A 9,576-nucleotide genomic window follows, 5' to 3' on the forward strand; every position below is an offset into this window, starting at 1 on the left:
ATCCAATTACTGGAAAACATCTAAGTATGGTTGGAAGGTGAATCTACATTTTCAACTGGAGATTTTACAAGAACCTAAGTACAGATCAAGTATGTCTGATGAAAATGTAGCATCTGAAGACAGGCTGTAACTGTCTGGATTTTGAAGATTTAGTAAAAAATAAACGAATGTAAAATAGCTCATGAAGGATATAAGGGGTGCCTAGTTGTCTCAGTCAGAAGACCGTGTGACTCTTGATGTCAGGGTTGTGAGCTGAAGGCCCATATTGGGTGTAGAGATTACTTAAAAAATAAAATCTTTCCGGTGCCTGGGTGACTCAGTCCATTAAGCATCTGCCTTCAGCTCAGGTCATGATCCCAGATTCCCTGGATCAAGCCCCATATCGGGCTACCTGCTCAGTGGGGAGTCTGCTTCTCCCTCTCCCTCTTGCTCTACCCTGCTCATGCTTAGGCACGTGTTCTCTCTCTCTCTGAAATAAATCAAATCTTTTAAAACAAAATGAAATCTCTTTAAAAATACTGATGACATGTCGAAATGGTAATCTTTTTAATATATTGGTAAAATTAAATATTAACAGTAATTTATCCTGCTTCCATTTACTTAATAAGATGAGACAACTAGGAAATTTAAATTATACATGAGGCCCACATTATAGTTTGATTGGACAGCGGTGACACAGAACCAGACTCCTCTCTGAACTTGCAAGTACCCTTTAAAAATAACAATCCTGGTGACTCAGTCACTTAAGCATCACAATCCCAGGGTGCTGGGATGGAGCCCCATGTCCTCTCTGCTAAGCGTGAGTCTGCTTCTCCCTCTCCCTGCCACTCCCCCTGCTTGTACTCTCTCTCTCTGTCAAATAAATGAATAGAAACTTAAAAAAAAAATACAATTCTGTTGCCAAACTCCTGCCTGTGGCAGAGGCCACAATTACCAGCCATGTCCTGCTATACTGGCCCCACCTAATTTTCCTAGATGATCATTTCCTGGACCGTTCCCTTTGCTCCCTGTTGGAACATTCTGGGCCACTTACTTTCTTTCACACAACCACTGCAAGTTGGTCAGCCGTTAAGTCATAAACACACAGACTGCATGAATCTAATTTCAGACTAAGATGATGAACTTGACCTGCGATATGGAAGAGCCTCAAGGTTCTTAGGATACTAAAATAAATGTAAAGCTTATTCACGAAACATACCCAGTTATCCTCAAAAGGGACCTTCCATGAAGTACCCACTTTGGTAAGAATCATTACAAGGAAATATACAAAGACTACCAAATGGTGATCTGACACAAAACTGCTTGCCTAGGACAGAAGCATCCCACTACCACACCACAGGTTAAATTGCTGTCTCCCAGCACTACAGTTCCATCTTGAACAACAGTTTGCGCTCCGTTGGCCCACTCAAATGTAGCTTACACTTGATAGATACATATCACAGTACTATACCTGACTTTTCTTTTCCCAATAATTGCCAAAATATTTTCTTTTCCCCAGCTTACTTTATCGTAAGAACACAATATTTAATACCTATAAAGACAACATACGTGTTAGCCAAGTGTTCAGGTGATCGGTAAGGCTTCCGGTCAGCAATAGGCTAATAGGAGTTAAATTTTTAATGAGACAAGAGATACAGATTTTTGACTTTGCAGGGAGTCAGCGCCCCTAAGCTCACATTGTTCAAGGGACGCCAGGACCTAGAGGGCAAAAGGAAAGAAGTACATCAAATCAGGTGAGATTCGGAGTGCAGGTGCTCGCTGGTTCCCAAGGCCAAGCGGAAACTCCTCTAAGCCAGTGGTCACTACGCTGGGTCACTTCTAAAAGGCGCAGGCCCCATTAATGAGGTTGTCCGCGATGGGTTACCTGCAGCCCTCCCGGGCTCAGCGTCCCTCACACGGCCCATCTGACCTTGGCTTGAGGTTGGCCGAAACCTTCCCTGAGCAGGGCCGGGACAGTACGGCGGGGTTGATCGAGAAGGACCCGCCGGTCACCTGCCTCTCCGCTCATCTCTTCGTAAAAGGCGAAAGATTCACACGATCTGAAGAGAAGCCAGACAGAGTATCGCTCATCTTGGGAGCGGCCAGACCTCACTTCCCTTTTCTGTGAGGCCAGAGGCAGGCAAGCATGCGTGTGCACGTAGCAAAGCAAAGTTCAGGGACACAGGCTGCCCTGTACAAATGGTAAGGCGACAACACGTGAGAAGCTCTCCAAGAAATCCTTGCACACCGGCGCTCCCAGCAGCAGGACTGACGACGGCCGACAGGTTTCGCCAGCGAGGGGGACGTGCACGGACGGAGAGCGGGCAGACGCAGGGACGGACACGCACACCGGCGTGTAAGGCTCCGCCGAGCAAGAAGGAGCGAAGCGCGGCGGGGGTGACACCACACGCGAACCTCGACCACACTGCGCCGAGCGACGGAGGCCGGACATGAGAGGCCACTGCTCTCCGACGCCACCGTCAGCCAGTGTCCAGAACGCGGCCGTCCACGGACGCAGAAAGGAACGGGGGCTTCCGGGGCTGGGGGACAGGACGGCAGCCGGTGCTTCGTGGCCACAGAGGCCGCCCTGGGGGGGAGGCAGCTGCTTGGGAAATACAGCTGGTGATGGCACAGCCGCGTAAATGCAGCGACTGACGCCCAGCGGCACCCCTGAGGACGGGTGACTGTCGCTCCCGAGAAGTGCGTCTCCGTACAAAGGAAGGGGAAACAGAAAGAACTTCAGGGCTGTCGTGAGCCGCACCGACACGAGAAAGCAGGAACGGACATGGGGGAGCCGGGATGCAGGACAGCCCAGGGGCCCCAGGAGGGGACAGGCAGAAAGGGGCGTAGGGGTCCCGCTTCGGAATCTGACCAGAGGTCGCCAACACTTGAAAAGCAAACAAATAACACACATTTGCCAATGCGAAGCTCTTCAATGTCTCCAAATAACCAGGAGTTCTAAACCAAGTAAAGGACCAAACAGGGAGAAAGCAAGACATCCCACAGGTGCCTTTTCGAGGCCAGTGACTGCACCTGGACGAGAGGGGCTGGGCTCTGCAGGGGGCAGCGCGGGCACTGAGTGCAGCCTAGGCGCCGCCACCAAGCAGGGGCGCCCCTGAGCCACTCTGCCCACATCCTCCATATAAGCCTGGCAAGCACATCCTCTCTGGGGAGGTTTCACAGTTTCTTTCAAAACAAATTTGCCAGAATTGCGTTTCATACACGGTGCACAAACCAGCACACACCAAGACCACTCTTCCAAAAGGGGTTTCTGGTATTTAAAAAGTCACTTCAGTACAGACGATGCACAGGGAAACCATGTGCAAAAGGCTACGCCCTTCCCTTCCCAGGCTACAACACACAGGAAACTTCAGGACCTCATGCCAAGCAAAGGAAGCCAGTCACCGAAGGACAAACACCCCTTCAGGATTCATACAAAGTATCTGAAGCAGTCCAGCTCGGGAAAACAGAAAATAGAAGGCTGGGTTCCTGCGCTGGGGGCGGGGGATGGGAACGGGGAGCTCTGCTGGTGGGGATAGCTGCGCTTTTGCAAGAGAATAGCCCCAGAACCGCCTTGGGAAACCATGTCCACCTACCCAGCATCAACCAAAGGCACCTTAAAAATGGTTAAGGCGGTACATCTTAGGTCAGGATTTTTAGCTCCCCTAAAAGTTTGGACAACCATCCTCTTCAAGGAGTACCCATGTTAACTGTGGTGCGAGTGCACGTTTACGGTTCTCGAGAAATTATACTTTCTCGGGGGTTTCGACCGAACCCAGTTTGGAGCTGGATCTACTTTAGAACATTAACTAATAAGATGACTGTCTACAAGGATAGCAACAAAGCGACGACTCTAAGCAAAAACAATCCCAGTGTCCTGAGTCGCTGCCTTGTTTCTACGAAACGCTCACGAGCTTGTGCTTCCATAAACAGTCTGGACACCGAAATGTAAAACACAGACACATCGAGGAAAAGGAAAAAAAAAAAAAAAAAACACTACCAAAACCCAGAACCAAAATGAAGTCAAAATTCGGGAGCTGGTTTGGGCCCATGCTCTGGTGTTTTGTACAAAGAGAAAATACGGCAAGACTCAGGATTTGGGAGGGGAAGGCGGGCTTCTGTCTATTTTTCCTTTGGCCAGGCTCGTGGGCCGCGGGGCCAGAGGCCGCCCGGCTGTCTGGGCGATGACTGTCGTCATGGGCACAGGGCCCTGCAAGATTCTCAACCGTGGTCCCTGTGGCTGGGGCGGCCGCAGTGTGTGCGCGGGACGAGGACAGCTCTGCTCTGGGCTTCTCTGGCTTTCCCCAGAGCCCAACGGGGCCCACACCGCCGACACCGCCGCGTGGGGCTGCGGCAGCTCCCCCTCGCCGGCCAGGTTTAGCGCCACAGCCTGCTGAGCAGAGGAGGCCCTTTCTGGACTGGCTGCACCTCCTCCACTTGGACCCTGGGGCCCAGGCCGCTGAGGACCCCCAGTGGAGGCTTGCTGAAGTTGTTCTTGGGAAATCAAGTGATAGAGCCGCCGCTCTGGCTGCCGCGCTGTGTTCAAAAGGAGCGACTCTTGGGGAACCTCCAGGAGAGTTACTGGCCCGAGGCCGGAAGCGTGTTTTAAAAAAAACTGGACGCGGACCGGAGGACTCCGCGCTGCAGCGGGCACCGCACTGGGGGGCCGAGCGCCTGAAGGCAGGCTGCTGGGCTGGATCCCCACAGGAGCCTTGGCCCCAGCCTGAGGGCCCTGCCCCGGGCCAGAGCCCCTCTCCAAAGCCCGCGCTCCGCAACCGGGGCCCGCCACTTGGAGGAGGCTGTGGCCCGCGGAGCTGGCCGTGACCTGGACGGCCGGGCTGCTCTGCGATGATGGGGTGGTTGCAGGCAGCCTGCCGACTCCAGGGCCCTGCTTCCCAGAGGATTTCGGGGACTTGGCCATGACCCGGGTGGCCGGGGCTCTCAGTGAGGAGCTGGCGGTGGGCAAAGTGCCTGCAGGAAACACGCTCACTCGAATCACTTCCACAGAGGATTTCTGGGCCTTGGCCGGGACCCGGGTGGCCGGGGCTCTCACGGACGAGCTGGCCGTGGACACGGGGGCTGCAGGAAGCGTGCCCACTCCGGTCACGCTCACAGAGGACTGCTGGGAGCCGGCCGAGACCCGGCTGGCCGGGCTCCTCTGTGGGGCGCTGGCGGCGGACACGGTGGCTGCGGGAAGCAGGCTCCCTCGATTCACGGCCACGGGGGATTGCTGGGAGGGACTTGGCTTAGGAGCGGGAGCAGGAGATGGAGATTTACGAAAGCTGCTGGCCTCCCATGGAATAAAACTGTTCCCCGACCGGCTCGTTCCTGAGCTCCAGGGAAGTCTGATGCGCAGAGGTGGCCGTCCCACGCCTTCCCCCTGGACTGGAGACCGAACCGACGCCATGTCAGGCTGTTCTGGGTCGTTCCCGGGAGGAAGCCCACTGAGGCCGCCTGAGCCGTGCGACCCGGTGACCGTACAGCTGGCCTTCTGCGGGACGGCCAGCTCTGCCCCCGTGACCACCCCGCCGGCAGCCGTCTTTGATTCCGGCGGGACACTGCCTGAACGGTCGTCTGTGCAGGGGTGCGGAGGAGACATCTGTCCCTCCCACCGGTCTTCCTTCCAGGGCCTTCTCGCTCCAGAGGAAGGTGGATTATTCGGCGGCGGCGACTTCGGGAAGCTCAGCTCCGTGCTCTGAGGCTCCTGGCCGGCTTCGCGGCCACACGTACCACCGTCCCTCACCTCGCCGGCTGGCCAGACTCCCGGAGGTGAGACGACCCGTTGGGCGGACCTCCTCCCTCTGGCATATTTCTGCACATCCACTTCCGAAGGCACCGCCAAGTCACACGGCCTCCGCCTCCACGTATCTACGCAGCTCCCCGCCTTAGAAATTTTGAGGTCGTACCAGGGACGGTCTTGGCGCTCCCTGCGTTTCCGGCAAGAGGCCCACACTGTCAGCTCAGGAGGAGGGGGACAAGCAGACAGCTCCCGCTGCCGATGCAGAGAGGAGGCAGAGTACCTCCTGAAGCTCCTTTTCATCGGCCCAGTGTTCATCTTTTGCTTGTTATAGAGCAGCCTGTTCGCCGTGCAGGCTACTGCTACAGAAGGATCCAGGCACAGGGGCTCAGCGGTGGCCAAGATCAGCTGGCTCTCAAGCGACAGTTTGTCCTCCTGGGTCCATTCCTGGCCATCGCTGGTTATGGACTGCACGTCGCAGGCTAACGTCTGCATGGTCGGGCGCAGGAGAATGTGCCTGCTCTGGTAGCCCGGAGGTTCCCCACCGCTGCACTGCCTGTAGTCCCGCACCTGCGCTATGACGCACCCGCACTGGAAGAGGTTCACCTCCGATTTTTCCAGCACGTCCAGCAGAGCGGGAGGTAGTTCTTCAGCATCCAGGTATTCGAGCAATTCGCGTTCTTCGTAGGGCAGCCGGACGGTCTCCGAATACGCTCCGTCTTTCCCCTGGAGCATCAGCGAATATCCCCCCTCTCCCCGGTGCAGGTTGACCACTAAACACGGCAACGACTCTCTCCTCACGAGCTTCTCTAGCAAGTTCACGTTGCTTCTTAGCTCCTCCGGAGCCTCAGGCTCTCTCCCACATTCTTCCACATAGATGTCGTAAAGCTTCTCGTAGAGAGATGCTTCCCCACTCGACGAGCCTCTCCTCTTTGGAGGCCTCTGCTGGGCGCCTGCGATGACATAGTCCGCACGGTCCAAAGCCCTTTCCAGGGCCTGTTGCATCGTGGTGCAAAAGGGGCCCTAAAGACAAGAGAAAACGCAAGCGCCTTGAGGAGCGGGCCGAAAACCCCGGCTTTCACGTCGAGGTAGAGTCCGGCCCGCGCCGCAACTGCCCCGCGGCGCGGTGAGCCAGGAGCCTCAGTTCCCAGTGTAGGGCCGGGAGCCCGCCCCAGGAAAGCAGCACACGACAAACCTGCGATCAGGGGAAAACACCTACACGTGCTCGAGTCGCCAAGGCGGGTCCCGACTCCCTGCACGCGGGGCCGGAAGTGGGCGGGTGGGCGCACCCCTTCCCGCCCTCCCTGCTCTCCCCCCGCCCCCCGTCCCCGCCCCCTTCGGGAACAGCCGCTGGTGCGCATGTGCGCTGTCTGCGGGCCACGGAGGCAGGCCTCAAGCCTGCTCCTGTTGTTGCCTCCGCCCCGGGGCCACGAGGCCCAGGGCCCGCACTCCCGCGGCAGGGCCACCCCTTTGCTTTGCGCCTAAGGCCCAGGCCACGGCGCCGCCGCCGCCGCGCAGGCAACGATCCGAGGAATACGCCCTCCCCGGTCCGGTCCCAGGTCCACGCCAGTTTGCGCAGAAATGCGGCTGTCGCCGAAGCCCTGGAAGCTGGTCCTTTCCTTTCTGGGCCGGCGCTTCCCCCAGAATTGTTCGCTGTTTCCGAGTCTCCTGTCGTGAACAACAGGGCTGCGCCTGGTGCCCGTCACCGCTCGCACACACCCCACAGCGCCCGTGGGCAGTGGCCCCTGCCTGCGCCGGGGCAGGCTCGCTGAATCTGGTGCAGGCATCGCCGTTCTTCTCCTGTCTTCAGGGGTCCGCCCGGTGGTGGTCCTGTCGCTGTGCGCAAGACATGCCGTTCTGATCCTTAAGTATTGCCCTGGTACTGCCCCGTGTGTCCCGGAAGCGCGCTTTCCAAGGATGCCGTAGGCCACGCGTCTGTCCCGTCTGGGGGCACAGCTCGGCTTGAGACTATCGGTTTGGAAGGGTGGCCTGCCTGTCGTGGGGCTGAGAGCTAGTGTCCCCGGTGACGGCAGCACATTCCAGCGATCAGTCGGACTTGGAGCGCACAGCCGGGATGCTAAGCTTGGGTCTGGAGGGAGCTGATGGGGACCTGGAGAACCGAGGGGCCCTTGTTGTCCACAGCCTTGGCTGCCTTGAGATGCGCCGGCCCTCTGGGACAGCTTTTTCAAAGGCACCCTTGAGGTTTATGCGAGGCGCAGTGATAATAGCATATGCACAGAATAGTCCCACAGAGGAAAAGAAGCCAAGCCGAGTCGGACAAACTGCCGCATTTCTCACGACTCTAACCCCGGGCTGGCTTTCAACACTGGCAATCGTGCCGGCTGCACGTGTAGTAGATAGGACCGTCAGCCCAGCGAGGATCAACCCCTTTTGGACGGAGAGCTCCTGAGCCACAGATGACCCGGGTTCAGGGAGGGGCAAGAAGGCTTTTCTGCTGGCCACCAGCTGTCTTTGGGCAAGTGGGTACTTGGGGAGCGCCTCCAGGGGGCTTGAGTCCTGTCTAGTTTCTGCCCTCTCTTAGGCGTCCTCCCCTGCCTCTCTCGGTCCTGCCTGCACTTGCCCGAATCGAGGCTGAGGCTCGGACAGGACGGCGAAAGCGCATCATTCCTGGCAGTAACGCCTCGCGAAGAAGAAAGAAGCCCGAGACCTGTGCCGGCCGGCCGCTCCTGGCCTGGGGAGCGGACTCCCAGCTTCCCAGCAGGGCGGCGGAGGGTCGGGACCCGGTGAGGCCGGCGGAGGGTCGGGACCCGGTGAGGCCAGCGACGGGTCCTGGGGCGGCAGGCTGACAGAGAGACGTGCTCTCGGGCGGTCCCGGGCCCTTCGGGGTCGGTGCCCGGGAGACGTCGCCCGCCTCCCCTCGGCCCTGCGCCCGCCTCCTGCCCGGCTCCTCTCTCTCCTCTCTCTCCCACGCGTCTGGGCGCGGGCCGCAGTCCCTGGTCCACCGACGGCCGAACCGCCCCGGGCTCCGGAGTCCCTGGGGACCGACACCGTTTCTCCTCCACCCCACCTCCCCTCCCGTTCGCTCACCGCCTCGAGGGCTCACTCCTTGGCGCCAGGCTGGCGCTGTCGATTGAAGGAATGGTGGGCGCCGCGCTCTAGTTCCCCCAACTGCAGACTCCTCGGGATCTTGCCCAGTAAACACTGTACACCCCTTTCCGAATCGAGGGGGGGTACCCGCAGCCAGGTCTTCCGGCTCTGGTGCCCTGGACGGTGCCAGGATCGCCCACCGGGACGCGGGGTGGGGGCTGCCTGCGCGCTGCGGGCCGTTCTGCCGCAGCCCTGGCGCGGTGTGGTGCGTGCCCGCCCGTGCCCTTGCCCTCAGTTGCCAGGACCCAACATGGCCCCAGGTACTGCCAGCTCTCCCTGGCGGGCGGGGTGGGCCGGGGGCAAGGTCGTCCCCTGGCGGAGAACCGCCCCACTGTAGACCCGCTCTGGAAACCAGGAGTGTCATCCAAAGGCCGCCCTTTAGCCGACCACCCCAACCGGGGCACTTGTCACTGGCCAGAGAGAGAGACAAAGAGAGAAGTGCATCTGCCCCGCTGCGGAGGGATGGCCCGGATCCACGGTGTTGCCCTGGCCATGTCCTCGGCTGGGGTTCCCCATAAGTGCTCCCTGGGAAGAGGATCTGAGGGCAGGCGGTTGACCTGGGAGCTCATCCCCAGAAGCACCCGCAGGGGAAAGGGGGTGACCTGGGGACGAAGACAACAGCAGGCACGTCCGTGAGCAGAAGTCCGCTGGGGACCGCTGGTCCCTGAGGCAAGGGAGCTGCGGCGTGTCTCTCTCCACTCCTCTCTCCCACTGGCCGAGGACAGCCCTGAAACTGTTCCCTGGCTCTCCAG

The 9,576-nt window shown here is 58.8% G+C and overlaps 1 pseudogene across 1 annotated transcript; it reads right to left on the bottom strand.

Annotated features, from left to right (window-relative positions):
* Nucleotides 1-4,069: 4,069 nt before the first annotated feature.
* Nucleotides 4,070-6,721, bottom strand: LOC309855941 (transcription factor SPT20 homolog pseudogene; annotated as a pseudogene). Its single transcript has one exon. The product of its transcript is annotated as a transcription factor SPT20 homolog pseudogene (transcript).
* Between the last annotated feature and the right edge of the window lie 2,855 nt (nt 6,722-9,576).

This window comes from Mustela nivalis (genome assembly GCF_964662115.1).
Source record: "Mustela nivalis genome assembly, chromosome: X".
Lineage (NCBI taxonomy): Eukaryota > Metazoa > Chordata > Mammalia > Carnivora > Mustelidae > Mustela > Mustela nivalis.